Source organism: Coffea arabica, chromosome 8c (genome assembly GCF_036785885.1).
Source record: "Coffea arabica cultivar ET-39 chromosome 8c, Coffea Arabica ET-39 HiFi, whole genome shotgun sequence".
NCBI lineage: Eukaryota > Viridiplantae > Streptophyta > Magnoliopsida > Gentianales > Rubiaceae > Coffea > Coffea arabica.
In genome coordinates this window covers 29,884,059-29,902,536 of record NC_092325.1, presented here as the reverse complement: position 1 = coordinate 29,902,536, position 18,478 = coordinate 29,884,059, and the positions used below count along the sequence as shown (strand labels likewise).

Genomic DNA, 18,478 nt, shown 5'->3' with positions numbered 1-18,478 from the left:
TTGATGGGACCAACCCTTAATCCGTCTTCAGCAACCAACTTGTATGAGCCATTTGTATACATTTTCCGAACAACATATGGACCATCCCACTTAGAAGTAAACTTTCTTTGTCCGCCATGAGTGAGAATGATTGGTCTCCGAACAGCGAGTACTAACTCTCCGATTTGAAAGGAGTGTGGCCGAACATGCTTATTAAATGCTTTTGAAAGGCGAGCCTGATAGCACTCAATTCGTTGCTGAGTTTCCAATCTTATTTCGTCAAGTACTTTTAACTCCTCAAGGCGAAGACGAACATTATCTTCTTCACTGAGCCCTTCTTGAATTGTGATTCTTAGCGAAGGTATTTGACACTCAAGTGGAAGAACAGCTTCAACATCGTAAATAAGCGCGTATGGGGTTGCTTGCGTAAGAGTTCGAAAAGTAGTTCGGTATGCCTAAAGTGCTTCTCCAATTCGAAAATGCCAATCCCTTCTTGATTTATTCATGATTTTCTTCAACAGATTACATAAGGTCTTATTGAATGTTTCAACGAATCCATTTGCGGCAGCGTAGTACATGGACGAATTGTATTGTTTGAAATGAAACTTTTCGCAAAGTTTGCTCATTGCTACATTGCAAAAAGGCTTACCATTATCGGTGATAATATAACACGGAACTCCATACCGATAAATGATGTGCAAGCGAATGAAATCTACTACATTCTCCTTTTTGACCCCTCTTAGAGGGATCGCTTCATCCCACTTTGAAAAGTAATCGGTCGCCGCCAAAATAAAAATATGTCTGCCAGAAGACTTTGGAAGTGGTCCAACTATATCCAAACCCCAAGTATCGAAAGGCCAAGAAGCCACAGTTGGGTGCAATGGTTTAGGAGGTTGATGGATGAAATTCCCATGGAATTGACATGCTTGACATCTCCTAGCAAAGTCAATGCAGTCCTTCACCATTGTTGGCCAATAGTATCCCATTCTTTTAATGCGAAAATGTTTATCTCAACTCATATCTTTTGATGATTACAAAACAAATGGATATTTCTAATACCTCTTGTAGAAATCCTTTTCAGAAATGAACCAAACAGGTCTGAGGCTTTAAAGCAGAAAAAGGAGATCAAAAAGTATGAAGATTGCTGAGGATGATGTCGGACGCACAAAAGGAAAGTATCGGACGTCCGATATCCTTTGAGCATCTTCGGACGAGTAAAGAACTCAGACTCGGACGTCCGAAGAAGACAAGCCAGAGGTTCGATGACTACTAATCATGATCGGACGCTCAACATCTGTGTATCGGACGTCCGACAAGTATTGCTGCTCTTCGGACACAACACTCTGAACGCATCGGCCGTCCGAAGGATTTCAAGAAAACTTCCAGAACTCATTGATCTCGTTCGGACGCATAAAATCCAACCATCGGACGTCCGACAGCACCAACGGCTAGTTGACTCTTCAGCTGCCTTCTACCCGTTGACAGCATTAATTGAGGAATTCTCTGGTCTCCTATAAAAGGAACAAAGTCAATCACCTCAGAATAACTTTGTACATCAAGCCTACATCAGATTGTGAGTGATTCAAGTGGTAGAATACTCAAAAGAAATATTTGTATTCCTTGCATGTGCAATCTTCGTGCAGCTGTTTTTCAAGTGTGGCATAGCTTCTTCAATAGTGTAGCATAGAGAGGGTTTGCGAGTGTGTGTAAAACTTCCTTACTTGACCAAGTGTGTTTTGGGGCAAGAAGGAAGTGATCCCTTCCTTGTACACATAAGATTGGTTGCAAGTCTATTCAGCTTGAAGTAACTTGGTATATAATAGAGGTGTTCAAACATCAGTTGTGTTTGAAGCTTGGTTTGGTTCTTAACTCTCATTTACTGCTTTTCTATATAAACTGCTCTTCTCCTCATCTCACTAATACCTGTGCTACTATATTATCTTGTTCATTGAGAAGCATTTTGAAAAAGAAGGGCTGTCTGTCCAAAAAGGTTGAATATTTACTAGCAGATTTTTGAAAGCCTAATTCACCCCCCCTCTTAGGTTGTCTTCGATCCTTACAATTGGTATCAGAGCTTGGTCTCCTAGAGATTAAGCTCAAGCGGCTTGGAGTAAGATGACAACCAGTCATGCTATGTTTGTTGAGGGGCAATCTGTTACTAGGCCTCCCATGTTTACTGGTTCCAATTATGTTAGCTGGAAAGAAAGAATGATTATCTTCTTGCAATCCATTGATATTGAGCTGTGGTTTATTGTGAATGAAGGACCGCATGATGCTAACTTTCTTGATGCAGAAACAGGTTTGTTGCGGCCAAAAACGAGAGCTGAGATGAATGCTCAAGACAGAACCAATCTCACATTGAATGCCAAAGCCATGAATGTTCTTTACAATGCCTTAGACTCAAATGAATCAATTAGAGTAAAAGGGTGTAAATCTGCCAAAGAAATGTGGGATAAGTTAAGAGAAATCCATGAGGGCAGTGACAACGTAAGAGAACAGAAAAAGTCCATTCTGGTCACCAAGTATGAATCTTTTAAGATGGAGCCTCATGAGAACATCGACAAAATGTATTGTAGATTCAATGATCTGATCAAGGATTTAGAGGTACTCGAGAAGGAATACTCTCTAGGTGAAAAGAACAGAAAAATTCTGAATGCTCTATCAAAAGATTGGGAAAGCAAAGTGACTGCTATAGAGGAAGCTAAGGATTTAAATTCCTTATCCATTGAATCTCTGATTAACTCTCTAACCTCCTACGAACTGAAATTAAATCTAAGTTGCAGGAAGAAGAAGACACAAAAGGAAGGAAGAGTATTGCTCTGAAAACTTCACAAGATGAAGATGAAATAGCCTCACTGGATGAAAATGACTTGGAAGGTGATGATAGTGACATTGCACTCATCACAAGAGGCTTCAAAAGATTTCTCAATAAGAGAAGATTCAGGAAAGGCGGATCCAGCAACTCCTTCCAGAATCAGACTAATGACTTCAGGAATAGAGGGAAACTAGAGTTCAACAAGAAGCAGAATGATAAATGTTTTGAATGTGGCCAACCTGGACACTATGCAAATGAGTGTCCAATGAAGAAAAAGAAGGAAAACAAGATTGAACGAAAACCAAAGTTCAACAATTTCCAGATTACCTGGAATGATTGCAACTCAGAAGGCGAAGTTGAAGAAGAAGAGGAATCTGCTCAAGTAGCTTTCATGGCCATTGAAGATGAAGAGGTAACACAATGCAACTCTCAAATCAATAGTGATAGTGAATCTGATGATGATGTCAATTCTTTTCTAGAAAAAATGCATGACAGCTTGAAAGAATCCTATGCTAAAAACAAAGAACTGAAGCAAAAAACCAGCTTTCTAATACAAGACAATGCAAATCTTTTTCGACAAAACAAATGCCTTAAGCATGAAAATGATAACCTGAAAAGGATTGAAACTGATGTGCTTGCTGAACTTTACAAAAAGAAAAATTACTGTGACTTACTCAAAAGTGAGCAATGCAGCCTGAGAAAAAGGATGGATGATTTATGTAAATTGTTACATCATGTGAAACAGAATCATCTTCAAAAAATTGACACTGTACCTTATGTTAATACTCATCGAATAAGACTGAACCAAAATACAAACGAGTTTGCTATCCACAGAAGAAGGCAAGTCAGATTCATTAAACCTGTTCATTTGATTAATCCTATGTCAATATGCAACTTTTGTTATCAATCTGGCCACATGTACAGCAACTGTCATGTTAAGAAAAATATGAGGAATGGGATGAGATGCATGTGGATAGTCAAACATAAGACTAACTCTCAAGGACCCAACATGTAAAGGGTACCAAGTATTATCTTGTGGGTTTGTGTGTAGGTGAACCAGAATTACAGTGCTAAAGGATCAAAATGGTTCATTGATAGTGGATGTTCAAGACATATGACTGGTGATGCATCACAATTTATTAAACTCAAGCAAAAAGCAAGTGGAAAGGTAACTTTTGGAGATGATAACAAAGCTAAAACTGTTGGCATTGGCGATGTTGGTAAGAATGATCAAACTTTTATCCATAACGTTCTTCTTGTTGATAATTTGAGCTACAATCTGTTAAGTGTTAGCCAATTGTGTGATAGGAATCTGTTTGTATTATTCAAAAAGCTTGAATGTCTTATATTTGACTCAAAGTTCAACATTATTTTCAAAGGAAAAAGAGTTAATGATGTCTATGTTGTGTATCTTGAAAATTTTGATTCCTCATATCTCAAATGTCTCAAAGTAGCAAATGAGGACCCATGGTTATGGCATAGAAGGTTGTGTCACTTCAATATGGACTTGCTGAAAGAAATTTCTAAAAAGGAACTTGTTAGAGGTCTTCCAAAAATCAAATTTGAAAAAGACAGAATCTGTGATGCATGCCAATTTGGAAAACAAGTCAAGGTCTCCTTTAAACCTAAGAAATGTGTTTCCACTTCAAAACCACTTGAACTTCTGCACCTTGATCTATTTGGCCCTACACAGACTGCAAGCCTTGGTGGTAAGAGATATTGTTTTGTGATTGTTGATGACTACTCTCGATATACTTGGGTACTATTCCTTGCTCATAAAGATGATGCCTTTAAGAATTTTACCTCATTATTTGCTAAAGTACAAAATCTGCTTGGCTTGAAAATTGTTAGAATTAGAAGTGATAATGGGACAGAATTTAAGTTCTGTGGTTTTCCAGAATTTTGTGATCACAATGGTATTACCCATGAATTCTCTATTGCTAGAGTTCCTCAACAGAATGGAGTTGTAGAAAGAAAAAATAGAACTCTCCAAGAGGCTGCTAGAACCATGCTTAGTGAATGCAATTTACCAAAATATTTTTGGGCTGAAGCCATAAACACAGCCTGTTATACCATGAATAGATTTCTTCTAAAACCAATTTTGAACAAAACTTCCTATGAGCTCATGTATGATAAAAAGCCAGTAGTCAGCTACTTCAAAGTATTTGGTTGTAAATGTTTCATTTTGAATATCAAGGAACATCTTGGAAAGTTCGACAAGAAATCTGATGAAGGAATTTTCTTGGGATATTGTGAAAACAAAAGAGGTTTCAGAGTTTATAATCGTAGAACATTGATTATAGAGGAGGCTATACACATTACTTTTGATGAATCTAATGGTGACATTTCTATGAGTTGTGGTGAAGATGATGACACAGGTGTTCAAGAAGGACTAAAGAAACTAGCAATCAATGACCATGACTCTGCTTCACCAGAAACTGATTCAAAGGATAATGATGCTCAGATCAGTCCAGCTGAAGAAGTGTATAATAGAGATACCACTACTCCTAATGATCTTCCAAGAGCCTGGAAATTTGCTCATAATCATCCCAGGGAGCTCATAATTGGTGATCCTTCTGAAAAGGTCAGGACTCGTTCCTCTAGACACCTGGTAGATAATCTTGCTTTTGTATCACATATTGAACCAAAAAATGTTGTTGATGCTTTGAATGATGAGCACTGGATTTTAGCTATGGAAGAAGAGTTAATCCAATTTGAAAGAAACAAAGTCTGGACTCTGGTTGCCAGACCACAAGGCCATCCTATCATTGGCACAAAATGGGTGTTTAGAAACAAATTGAATGATAAAGGGGAGATTGTTAGAAATAAGGCTAGACTGGTGGCTAAAGGATACACTCAAGAAGAGGGAATAGACTTTGATGAGTCTTTTGCACCAGTAGCCAGGCTGGAATCCATAAGAATGTTTTTAGCATTTGCATGTTTCAAGAATTTTAAATTATTTCAAATGGATGTTAAGAGTGCTTTCTTAAATGGATTTATAGATCAAGAAGTCTATGTTGACCAACCACCTGGTTTTGAAAATGCATCTTATCCAAATCACGTGTTTAAACTCTCAAAAGCTTTATATGGATTAAAGCAAGCTCCTAGAGCATGGTATGAACGTCTGAGTGGATTTCTGATTGAAAATGGTTTTAAAAGAGGCATTGTAGACACTACACTTTTTACAAAACAAAGCTCACAAGATCTTTTGATAGTGCAAATATATGTGGATGATATCATATTTGGTGCTACTAATGAAAATTTGTGCAAAGATTTTTCCATAATCATGCAAAAAGAATTTGAAATGAGCATGATGGGAGAACTGAATTTCTTCCTTGGACTCCAAGTGATTCAAACCCATGATGGAACATTTATAAATCAAACAAAATACACCATGGAGTTGCTGAAAAGATTCAGAATGGAGGATTCAAAGCCTGTTGGGACACCTATGTGCACCTCTACCAAACTAGACAAAGATGAGGAAGGCATTAAAGTTGAGGAGAAGAAGTACAGAGGTATGATTGGAAGTTTACTTTATTTAACTGCTAGTAGGCCTGACATCATGTTTGCTGTGTGTTTATGTGCTCGATTTCAATCCTGTCCAAAGGAATCACACTTGAATGCAGTAAAAAAAATCTTGAGATATCTTAAAGGAACCTTAAATTTTGGCTTGTGGTATCCAAAATGTTATGAACTTCCTTTGTGTGGATTCTCTGATGCTGATTTTGGAGGTTGTAAAATAGATAGAAAAAGTACTACTGGTATATGTAACTTTCTTGGAAATTGCTTGGTCTCTTGGTTTAGTAAAAAACAAAATGCTATCTCACTGTCCACTACTGAAGCTGAGTATGTTGCTGCTGGTGCTTGTTGTGCTCAATTGTTGTGGATGAAAAACACACTAAATGATTTCGGTTTAGTGTATGAATGTGTACCCATGTACTGTGACAACACCAGTGCAATTAATCTAACAAAAAATCCCATTCAACACTCTAGGACTAAGCACATTGATATTAAGCATCATTTCATTCGCGATCTTGTCTCAAAAGGGATAATCCGTGTTGAGTTTGTTTGTTCTAAAGAACAGATCGCTGATATACTCACAAAAGCTCTTCCGCTAGATCAATTTGTGTCTTTGAGAACTAAATTGGGTGTTACAGAAAAAAATGTTCTGAGTCTTATTTCCAGTCAATCCTTATCGGACGTCCGATGAATTGGAACGGACGTCCGACAGTGTTCTTCATCCAAGGTCCAGAAAATCCCTGGCTCGGACAGTTGTGTCGGACGCATCACTTCGTTCGGACGTCCGACACTCAAAAAATGAGTCCTATAAGACAGTTATCCACTCTTCTCAATTCATTTTCCTTCATAAGTCTCGGACGCGACCTTTCAGTTTCTCTAAAATTTGAAATTCAAATTCCTCTCTCCTCAAACCAAGTTTCGAGAAATTGACTCAACCAACTCCATTACACCTCTCCTGCTCATTAATCATTCATAAAAGGCACTCCTAACACCCAACTACCCCAAAATTCCTAATTTACATACGAAACCCTAAAATCATATAACCCTCTCCTTGCGACTTCTCAGTATTCATCAGTTGGTTCTTACTGCACTCTTTCTTTGTACACCACACTCCTTATCCAAAAACATATCCACATTGCATCATGGTTAGAATGAGAGGAGGATCTTCTAGTGTCGGACGATCCTTTAGGCTTAGGGATGAAGATATTGAAATTTTGGAACCACCTCCTGTGGCACCCAAAAAGAAGACTGCAACCCGTAGTGGTAAGGTGAAGCAGACTGCCCAAAGAAAACTGGATACCCAAACTGCTGAATCATCTGATGAACAGTTGGATGGGCAGAACTCTGATGAGAACATTGTTGGTAGAAATGAGGAACCAGAACAGGCTGACCAGGGAGATAAAACTGTCACAAAATCCTCTGCTAAAAGAAAGAGGTCTGCTAAGAGGAAGAGCACTCCTCAATCCAAGAAAAAACAGTCTGCTGATCCCACTGATGATCAGCAGAATGAAGAGAACACTACTGGGAGTAAGAAGACTCCTGAACCTTCCACCAGGAAGTCTCCAAGGACTAGATCTGAGGCTCAAAATGTGGAAGCATCTGCCACACAAACTTCAAGCAAGAAACGCTCTGGAAAGGATCCTGTGTCTCAACCAGTTGAAGAACCCACTCCTCTTCCGAAATTCATTGATGATGAAGCCAGAGACAGATTTGAGATGGTCTCTCAAAAAGGTTTTATCACCCAAAGACTTATCATTCCCTATGAATTCCGTAAACTTGATCTTGAATCTGTTGTCAAACTGTTTGAATTCCAGAAATGGACCCATATTCTGACCATTCCTAATGTCTTTTACCCTGACATGCTATATCAATTCTTTGCTAATCTTAGAAAGGGTAAATCACACACTGAACTCATCTCTAGGGTCAATTCTGTGGACATCATGTTAACTCCTGACATTGTGAACTCCATTTTGAAAACCAGCATTGAACCCAGTTTCAAAGGAAAAATTGCAAACTTCTTTTCATATGAGGAATTTCCTTCTGCCTATCATCACTTTTACAATGCTAAACTCATGACTTATTTTCAATCCAAATTCAACACCCCTGCTGAGGCAAGATTAGATGAACTCAGTCCTCAGAATCTGATCATCTTCACTATCATCTCGAATCTGTTGGTGCCAACTGATGGCCACAGAACAGATGCAAATAAAATGGAACTCTATCTTTTCTACTGCTTTGTTGAAAAAATCCGCATTGACTTTGGATTTGTAATGTGCAAATTTTTGCTCAAAATCAGCACTGATAGTCGTAGGAAGCTTTCCTATGGCAGATTTCTGACCCCCATTTTTGCTCATTTTGACATACCCTTTTCTGGCAAATCTCCAAAAGAAAGTGCATCTTCAGTTTTCTCCAAAGCTTACTTTGAAAGAAAGAATCTAAAATTTTTTGAGGGTCATTAGTGCTACAAAGAGACTGTAGCCGAGTCTAGAAGAAAAAATTTGCATGAAACCCCTGTCACTCCTAGAACTCCCCATGATTAGTCATGGTATATATCTCCTTTCACCATTCATCCCAGAAAGTCTGCCAGTAAGTCCTTCTCTTCCAATTCTGAGGTCATCTCCCTGCTTGAAGACCTCAAACAGCATGTTATGCTTCTTGAAGATGGTCTCATGATGACCATGACCTCTGCCCAACAATCCTCCTTTCTTGAAAAAAGGAATCTTCTTGTGCCCCCTATACCTGAAACAAATGAAGCTGCTCATCAGAAAGAACCAAGAACTGAGCCCACAAGGCCAACCACTGGTGATGAGACTACTCCAGCTTCTAGTTCTCAGCCCAAGGATAAAGGCAAGGCTCCAGTAACTGAGGAAGCATCTGAAGATAGTGATGAAGAAACTGAGGAAGAAGAGGATCCTGCACAGTATCGTCTGGCCAGGAGAAGGTCTGGATCATCTAAAATCACCATCTAGGCACTACTAGGTCACTGCACCTTTATCTAGGATTATGGTTCATCTTTTTGCATTGCACTTTTGTATCAAGTGCTGAACACCTGGTCTGTAATATCTAGCAATATTTTCTGTTTTGTTATGAATGTGTGTTATAGTTGGTTATGTGTTTATGTTTGAATGTTTCTAATTGATTCCAAATTGTGTTGAATATTGTTACTGTGTATACTGATATTGCTTCTGATGGGATGATATTGATTCTAATATTGCTTCTGTATATTGTGTGATGACAAAAAGGGGGAGAATTGGAATTGGATTTGGTTTAACACTGGTGGTGTAGAGCAACTAGTTAGGGGGAGTCAGTCTCAGGGGGAGTTGTGTTAAATTTACTTATGCACCTCGTTAGGGGGAGTCAGTCTCAGGGGGAGTTGCTATATTTTTTTTTGCTCTATCCAATTGTTTTGTTATCATCAAAAAGGGGGAGATTGTTTATCTTAACTCATATCTTTTGATGATTACAAAACAAATGGATATTTCTAATAGCTCTTGTAGAAATCCTTTTCAGAAATGAACCAAACAGGTCTGAGGCTTTAAAGCAGAAAAAGGAGATCAAAAAGTATGAAGATTGCTGAGGATGATGTCGGACGCACAAAAGGAAAGTATCGGACGTCCGATATCCTTTGAGCATCTTCGGACGAGTAAAGAACTCAGACTCGGACGTCCGAAGAAGACAAGCCAGAGGTTCGATGACTACTAATCATGATCGGACGCTCAACATCTGTGTATCGGACGTCCGACAAGTATTGCTGCTCTTCGGACACAACACTCTGAACGCATCGGCCGTCCGAAGGATTTCAAGAAAACTTCCAGAACTCATTGATCTCGTTCGGACGCATAAAATCCAACCATCGGACGTCCGACAGCACCAACGGCTAGTTGACTCTTCAGCTGCCTTCTACCCGTTGACAGCATTAATTGAGGAATTCTCTGGTCTCCTATAAAAGGAACAAAGTCAATCACCTCAGAATAACTTTGTACATCAAGCCTACATCAGATTGTGAGTGATTCAAGTGGTAGAATACTCAAAAAAAACATTTGTATTCCTTGCATGTGCAATCTTCGTGCAGCTGTTTTTCAAGTGTGACATAGCTTCTTCAATAGTGTAGCATAGAAAGGGTTTGCGAGTGTGTGTAAAACTTCCTTGCTTGACCAAGTGTGTTTTGGGGCAAGAAGGAAGTGATCCCTTCCTTGTACACATAAGATTGGTTGCAAGTCTATTCAGTTTGAAGTAACTTGGTATATAATAGAGGTGTTCAAACATCAGTTGTGTTTGAAGCTTGGTTTGGTTCTTAACTCTCATTTACTGCTTTTCTATATAAACTGCTCTTCTTCTCATCTCACTAATACCTGTGCTACTATATTATCTTGTTCATTGAGAAGCATTTTGAAAAAGAAGGGCTGTCTGTCCAAAAAGGTTGAATATTTACTAGCAGGTTTTTGAAAGCCTAATTCACCCCCCCTCTTAGGTTGTCTTCGATCCTTACAGAAAATGTAATTTCAGGCCAGACTGGTGAGCACCACATATCCCAGAGTGAGCCTCTTCCATTGCTTGCATGGTCTCATCTTCTCCAAGACATCATAAAAATACCCCATCGAATGACCTTCGGTAAAGCGTCCTTTTGTAGTAAATGAAACGTGGTGCTCGATGACGTATATCAACTCTTTTCTTAGAATCTTCTGGTAACTTCCCATGATTAAGGTAATCAATGATGAGGTGACGTCAATCCTCATTTTCGATCTCATGGACAAAAATATGATAAGTATTTTTTCCCTCACCATCATCTTTTTCATCAAAATCGGAGGTATGACCCAATTTTGACATATTGAAATTTGAATTCGATGAGAAGGTAGAGTGATCATGGACGCCAGCCTTGCTAAAGAGTCAGCTTGTTGGTTGAAATTTCTAGGAATATGTTCTATAGTGACACTATCTAAATATCCCATGAGTTGTCTTGCATACTTATAATACGGGATTAATTCAGATTTCTTGACATCATAAATACCAAGAAGTTGATTTACCACCAATTTTGAATCACCATAGACTCTAAGATGCAACTGCTTCATGTCAACAGCCGTTTCAAGACCAAGAATTAACGCCTGATATTTGGCCACATTGTTTGAGCACCGGCGTGTTAAAGTGAAAAGTATGGCAATATATCTGTTTCGGGAGTATAAAAGACAACTCCCGCACCAGCTCCATCACGGTGAGCAGCTCCATCGAAATACATCGACCACGGGGATTCGACCATAAACACTTCCTCATCGGGAAGCTCATCAGTCAACTCCCACTCGACAGGTATAGGATGATCGGCTAAAAAGTCTGCCAATATTTGTCCTTTGACGGCCTTTGCAGGTACATAAATAATTTTGAATTGTTGGAACTGGGGGTACCATCTCGCGAGTCGATCAGACAGTACAGGTTTTGCCATGACATATTTAATGGGATTTGATTTAGATATGAGTCGAATAGTGTATGCTTGAAATAATGTTTTACTTTCTGAATGACAAATATAAGTGTCAAACACAATTTCTCGATGGGTGAGTAATTCAACCCATTAGGTGTCATTATCCGACTCAAGTAATACAGCGCATTCTCCTTACTTTCATCATTTTCTTGAGCAAGTAAGGCCCCAACCGACCGTTCTTGAGCGAAAATATAGAGAATCAATGATTTTCCTGGGATGGGTGCAGCCAACACTGGAGGATTCATGAGATACGTTTTGATACTTATAAAGGCATTCTTACACGATTCATCCCACTCGAAGGGCACCCCTTTCTTCATCAGTCGACTGAAGGGTTGGTATCGTCCGGCCAAATTAGAGATAAATCTCCGGATATATGCCAACTTCCCTTGAAGGCTCTTCAATTCATGAATATTTCTCGATTCAAGCATGTTCACAATGGTATCGATTTTAGATCGATCGACCTTTATTCCCCGTTGATGAACGATGAAACCGAGAAACTTGCCAGAAGTGACTCCGAATGCGCATTTCAAAGGATTCATCTTCAATTGGTATCCTCGAAGGCGTTGGAAAACTCTTCGAAGGTCTTGAATATGATCCTCTCGCTCTTTTGATTTCACCACAAGGTCATCGACGTAGCACTCCACATTCCTATGGAGCATATCATCAAAAATTCTTTGCATTACCCTTTGATATGTTGCTTTAGCGTTTTTCAAGCCAAACGACATTACTCTATAACAGTAAATTCCCTTGGGGGTATGGTGCCTCATCCTCAGGCACCATACGTATTTGATTGTAACCAGACGATCCGTCGAAAAAAGATAGTGCTTCATGCCCAGTTGTAGCATCTACCGTCAATTCTGTGATGGGGAGAGGAAAATCATCTTTGAGGCAAGTCTCATTTAAGTCTCAAAAATCAACACAAACTCGAATTTGCCCATTCTTCTTCCTTACAGGGACAATACTTGAAATTCATGTTGGATATTTTACTTCTCGTATGAATCCGGTTTCAATCAATCGATTTATCTCATTTTCTATAAGAGGGATCAATTCGGGCCGAAAGCGCCTTTGAATTTACTTGATAGGTTTTGTTCCTCGCTTGACAGATAAATTATGAACAGCGACTCTAGGATCCAAATCGGGCATTTCTGAGTAATTCCAGGCAAAGACATCTTTGAACTCGAGCAGCAAATCAACATACTCTTTCTCTTCTTCAAGAGTCATACAAGAACTTATGTAAATTGGGCGAGGGTCGTCACTTGTGCCAAGATTAATCTCCTTTAGCGCATCGACTGAATTCTTTACTCCTTGTTCAAATTCAGCGGGAGCGTCGTCTGCATCTTTTTCTTCCTCTTCAAGATCACTGATCGTAATATGATGACAGGAATCCATACTTGACCCTGTTCTTCAAAAATAGTTTCAATTCTTACATTGAATAATTCTCCATAGTGCATGAAGAAATTGGAGACTCACTTTCTTGGTCCGTTCTTCCTTATTAGAGTAAGACTTTCTTCCTTGGCAACTTGGAACTCTTACTTTTTACTACTTAATCTCTTATAGACAGGCGGTTTCAAAATTTTCGGCTGCGGGCCAAACCTGTCAAATACAGAAGTACGCTTTGACTTGTTCCCTAACCTATCAAACACAGATCTCTTTTGGCTTGTAACCTCCATTTCTTCGTTCACGTAGTTACAACTTGCCCTTTTGATCATTATACGCACTGGAGAAGGTGGTTGATAACCAATACCCATTGATGAACTTTCAACATTATAGCATTTTTCTTTCAACATTTTCTGCGTAGGTGTTAATCCATGAGTTTTCTCGCCAGTCACCTCAGGAGGGAGTTTTCCCAATGTATGCTTCTCATTTGGGTTATAACCGGCCTTAACAAGAAATCTATATGCGTTTGGATCAAAATCTTCTTGAGTCCGATTAGTTGGTAGTGAGTAATGTTCTACTGCCGGTTCTTCTTTGGGACGAACAAATCCTTGCAAGCTTACTTTCTCACCCTTAATAGGCTTTATTTTGGTGAGCAGAACAATTAATGTATCATTCCTGATAAAAGAGGATTGACCTTCTTCTCTCTTTGATTTTGGAATATACCGCAAAATGGGTACCTTGAAATCTTGATTTTATTCTTTTACTGATTTTTTTCTTTTTGCTTCTTTCTGAAGGTAAAATTTGGCGTCGGCAAAGTGAGATTCGGCCTCAGTGAAAGATTTATCATCGGCAACAACCTTCTTAACTATACCGTCTCGACAATATTTGAAACATTGATCTAGCGTAGATGGTATAATTTCATTCTCGTGAATCCAGGGTCTTCCCAAGAGCATGTTATAAGAGGTTTTGGCTTCAATGATATGAAATAATGCACTTGAAGACAATTCGCCAATGAGCAATTCAAGCCTTATGAGACCAATTGCTCTTTGCCCCCCTTGGTTAAATCCTTGGATCATGAGACGGCTTTGGGAGAGTTTATCGGTTGAGATTCCTAACTCTTTCATAGCAAACACGGACATGATATTGACAGCAGATCCTCCATCAATGAGTATCCGATTCATCTTTTGCTCTCGGACATACGTACTAATAAACAAAGGTCGATTGTGGGTTTTGAACTCAACAGTTAAATCGTCATCATCAAAAATGATAGTCGTTGCGCAATCCACTGGTGATTTATCATCGATTTTGAGTTTTTTCTCAAATTCCGTGTCAATTTGTGTGACTTGAGAATTTTCAGTTTTGACGACATTACAAGAGGTGGAGTTATCAGTATCGTCACTTAAATACCCCTTAGGCATAAATTCTCTCAGTGTCACGGGCTGTCGAACCTCTTGAAAGAGCTGAAAATCTGAAGGAATTGGTTTTGTGGCCACTCCCTTTTGTTTTTTTGTTGCATTTCGTCGTTTCATTGTCACTTCAGGATTTGTCGAACGAATGCTTTTCGAAAAGATGTACTTCTTTATTTTTGGCTTGCAAGTCCTCTTTTGAGTGACTAAAATCCATCCTTCGTTGTCATCTTCAATAACATCTTTAATTGAGGATTTTTCAAACTCCTTGGACGAAGCACTGCTTGTTGTGGATAAAACTTCTATCGGACAACACACAGATCCAAACATTATTGTTGTTTGGTTTGTCGATGCTTTATCTTTCTCGAGAAGGATTTTCCCTTGACGGGCCAATTCCATAATTTTGTCTTTAAAGACAAAGCATTTAGTGAGAGGGTGGCCAATTAAGCAATGATAACAGCAATAATTTGGATCATTGAATTGACCAGTTTCCTCTGGGCACTTCATGTCGGGAAGTTCAAGGAGTTTCTCCTTGAAAAGATCATCAAACATTCCTTGTAAATCGGATTCGAGGAAGGGGTATTCCTTTTCTTGCATTTCTTTTAGAGCAGGTCTTCTTACCGACTTATTTTGAGGAGAGTCTACTTTTTCGGTGATTTTTCGACTCACCTTGGTAGCAATCTTCATGGGAGCTGTGTTTATTGCCATGGACTCTTTATTAATGAATTTTGAAGGAGGTTTGCCCCCTTTTTATTTTCTTGCCTTTCATTACTTTGATGAGGCGGCTGTACTCGCGGAGCTTGAATGGGAAGCCCATCAGTTGCATTGGCCGTGATGCTTAACTCCATATCATGAGCACGAGTAGCTAATTCTTCAAACGTATTTGGACGTATACCCTGTAGAATATAGTTCAGGCTCCAATGCATTCCTCGGATGCACATTTCTATGGCAGAGGGTTCAGACAGTCTATCGTTGCAGTTGAGACTCAGACTTCTCCACCTATCAATGTAGTTGACCACAGGTTCATCCTTCCATTGACGAGTGTTAGTCAACTCCAACATACTAACGGTTCTTCTAGTGCTGTAGAAGCGATTCAAAAACTCTTGTTCTAGCTGTTCCCAACTGTCGATGGACCCCGGAGTGAGATCAGTGTACCAATCAAATGTGTTGCCCTTCAAGGATCGGACGAACTGTTTGACTAGCAGGTCACCATAGGTTCCAGCGTTATTGCAGGTTTCGACAAAATGAGCCACATGTTGCTTTGGACTACCTTTCCCATCGAACTGTTGAAATTTAGGCGTTGATATCCAGCAGGCATTGCGAGGTTGTCGATTCTAGCAGTGTAAGGCTTACAATAGGTAAAACTTGACTTTGAACCACCCTCCCTTTTATCTTTGATTACGCCTTCAACAAGTTCCTTCAGTTGTTCCACGGGGATAGTTCCATCGGCAGTCACATATACTTCCTTCACCTTGTCCTTACCTTTAGATGAGGAAATTTCACGCTCTTGGTGCTCCTTAGAATTCACATGACTTCCTTCAGCAGCGTGATCTTTCTGAGTGAGCAGTTGAGCAATGAGAGCATCTTGGTCCTTGATGTGTTTCATCACGGTTTCCATCATCTTGGACATGTTCGAAACTTGTTTTTCGAGACTTAAAATATTTGTCATCATGGCAGGCATTGCAATAGAAGAAGCAGCAGAATCTTCAATAGAAAATCTTGAATGAAGAGTTTCATGTGAAGAGGTTGATCCAGTGCTTGATGAATCATTGTCATGCTTAGAAAATTTGGATTCGGATCCAAATTCAAGCATGGCAAGAGCCTTCTCAATCGATGCAGGACCGTCTTGGATTCCCATCGTGGAAGAATAGCTCATTGGTGATGTTGATCCGAAGACGGGAGTTGGCGCCGATGGAGCTTCCATGCTACTTTGGGTGGAGGCTCTCATCATACTCCTTGTCACGGACCAATAGCCCGGGTATTGGTGGCAACATGTGCAGCTTCCTGCACAGGCTTAGCATCAGTAGCCTTGGAACGTGCAATCATGATTTTGTTGCTCTTTGGTGCCATTGGTGATATACGTAGTTGAATATTCGAGGAGAAAAGATGGAAGGCAGAGATGGTCCCACCAGGCGTGCCAAAAATTTGTACGCGATAAATTTTTCAAGTCTGCAAAACAACAAGAAAAACAAATACACGACAAATATGTGATATATAAATTTAGAAAAATATGTAGGTATAATCTCTGAAAGTTTCTCGAGCTTATGGAGAGCTTCCTTCGATTCTTCTCCTCGAACGCCAATCCAAGGGCTTTGCAGCTTGTTCTTGGATCCACCACCGACTCTTTCAAATCTTGATATGGAAGATTTGAAGAATTTGAAAATATTTGGAAGCTCAAGCCTTGATATGCGAAAGATTTGGAGAACTTGAAGATCCAACCCTTCGTAGCTTGAAGTTTCAATACTTGAGTGTATGAGATACCTCTTGAAGTCTCTCTGTGTATCTCTGTGTGTGTGTCCTTGATTTGGTAGAGAGACCTCTATTTATAGTTATAGCAAGAGGTAGAGGTTGAAAGCATGGATACCACTCTACTTGCCTTGCAAGACGTACAGTCATATTAGGACTGTGCCGGCTAAATATTATGTCTTTATTTTATATTTGCTAATAAAGAGATAATACCAATAAGTAACTCCTTGAGTGGTTGAACTTGTAGGGACACATGACGTAGCGCCATTTGATTTGACACGCTATTGTAATATATAAGAAGTATATATGGATTAAACGACTCTAAATATTATCTCTTTTAACAAGAAATAAATACTTAGGTATTTATCCAATAGACATGTAACATGATATGATTTAGTTGGTGTAGATATCCCAGCAATTTGAGTTGATTTTGAACACCTCAACTTGACACGTGGCAAAGTACAATTGGCCATTCAAGAACCAATTTTCCAAGTGTACGTGACATATGGCAATATCCGATTGGATAAAAATAAGTCACCAATGATAATTATAGACCAATGATAATTTAATTCTATCAGGGAGCTTAAGCTCCCCAAATCGCAAAGGAATCCTCCATCTAACAGATTGCAATTACTAAGATCTAGTTTTGCTAGGCCATTTAATCCTGAAACAGATGGAAGAACCAAACCCGTTGAATCCTGACTTTTTTGACCTGGCAACCAAGAAGATGACAATGCTCTCCATGTACGAGATGCCATTGCTTTACATCCTCTGAAAGATAAAGCTTTTAGGTTTTTCAAAAGTACGATAGAGGATGGTGGCTTGGAGATGGCAGTTTCATCAACATAAAGCTCTTCTAAGCTTAGTACGTGTCCTAGCTCTTCTGGTAACTTGTCAAGTTTTGAGCAGCCAAAAAGAATACAAGATTTAAGACATTTCAATCTGCAAAGGCTACTTGGTTTAATACATGTCCTAGTGAGACTTTTACAGTAGCTTAGATTCAACAAAACAAGGCTTGTAAGGTGCTCAATTGATGGTGGTAGTTCTTTTATGGCAGTATCTTCCAAATACACAGCTTTTAAATGATCCATAGCACCCAAGTTTTTTGGAAATTCCCCAACTTTTGAACATCCTGAGAGAATCATTACTTCGAGACTTTCTAAGATAATTTGTTTTGGAAGGCTCCTTAGACTTGTGCAGTTCCTCGGATTGAATAGTTGGAGCCTTTTCAGATAGCCAGCTGACGGATGTATCTCAGTAAGACTTGAACAATCTTCAAAGATCAATCTCTCAAGATTAGGTATCCCTGTGAATAGCTTCTGGGAATAGCTAAGGTTGATGTATTTCAATTTGTCCAGCAACTGTCAGAAGGTTTTTGGCAAAATGAAGAAATGACAGGAAAAAAGGGAAAAAGAAAAGACATCATATAGGTTCAAGCAAGATTCA

At 39.2% G+C, this 18,478-nt stretch overlaps 1 pseudogene; it reads right to left on the bottom strand.

The window, feature by feature from the left end:
• Positions 1-18,478, bottom strand: part of LOC113704686 (TMV resistance protein N-like) — a 36,042-nt pseudogene that overhangs the window by 13,625 nt on the left and 3,939 nt on the right.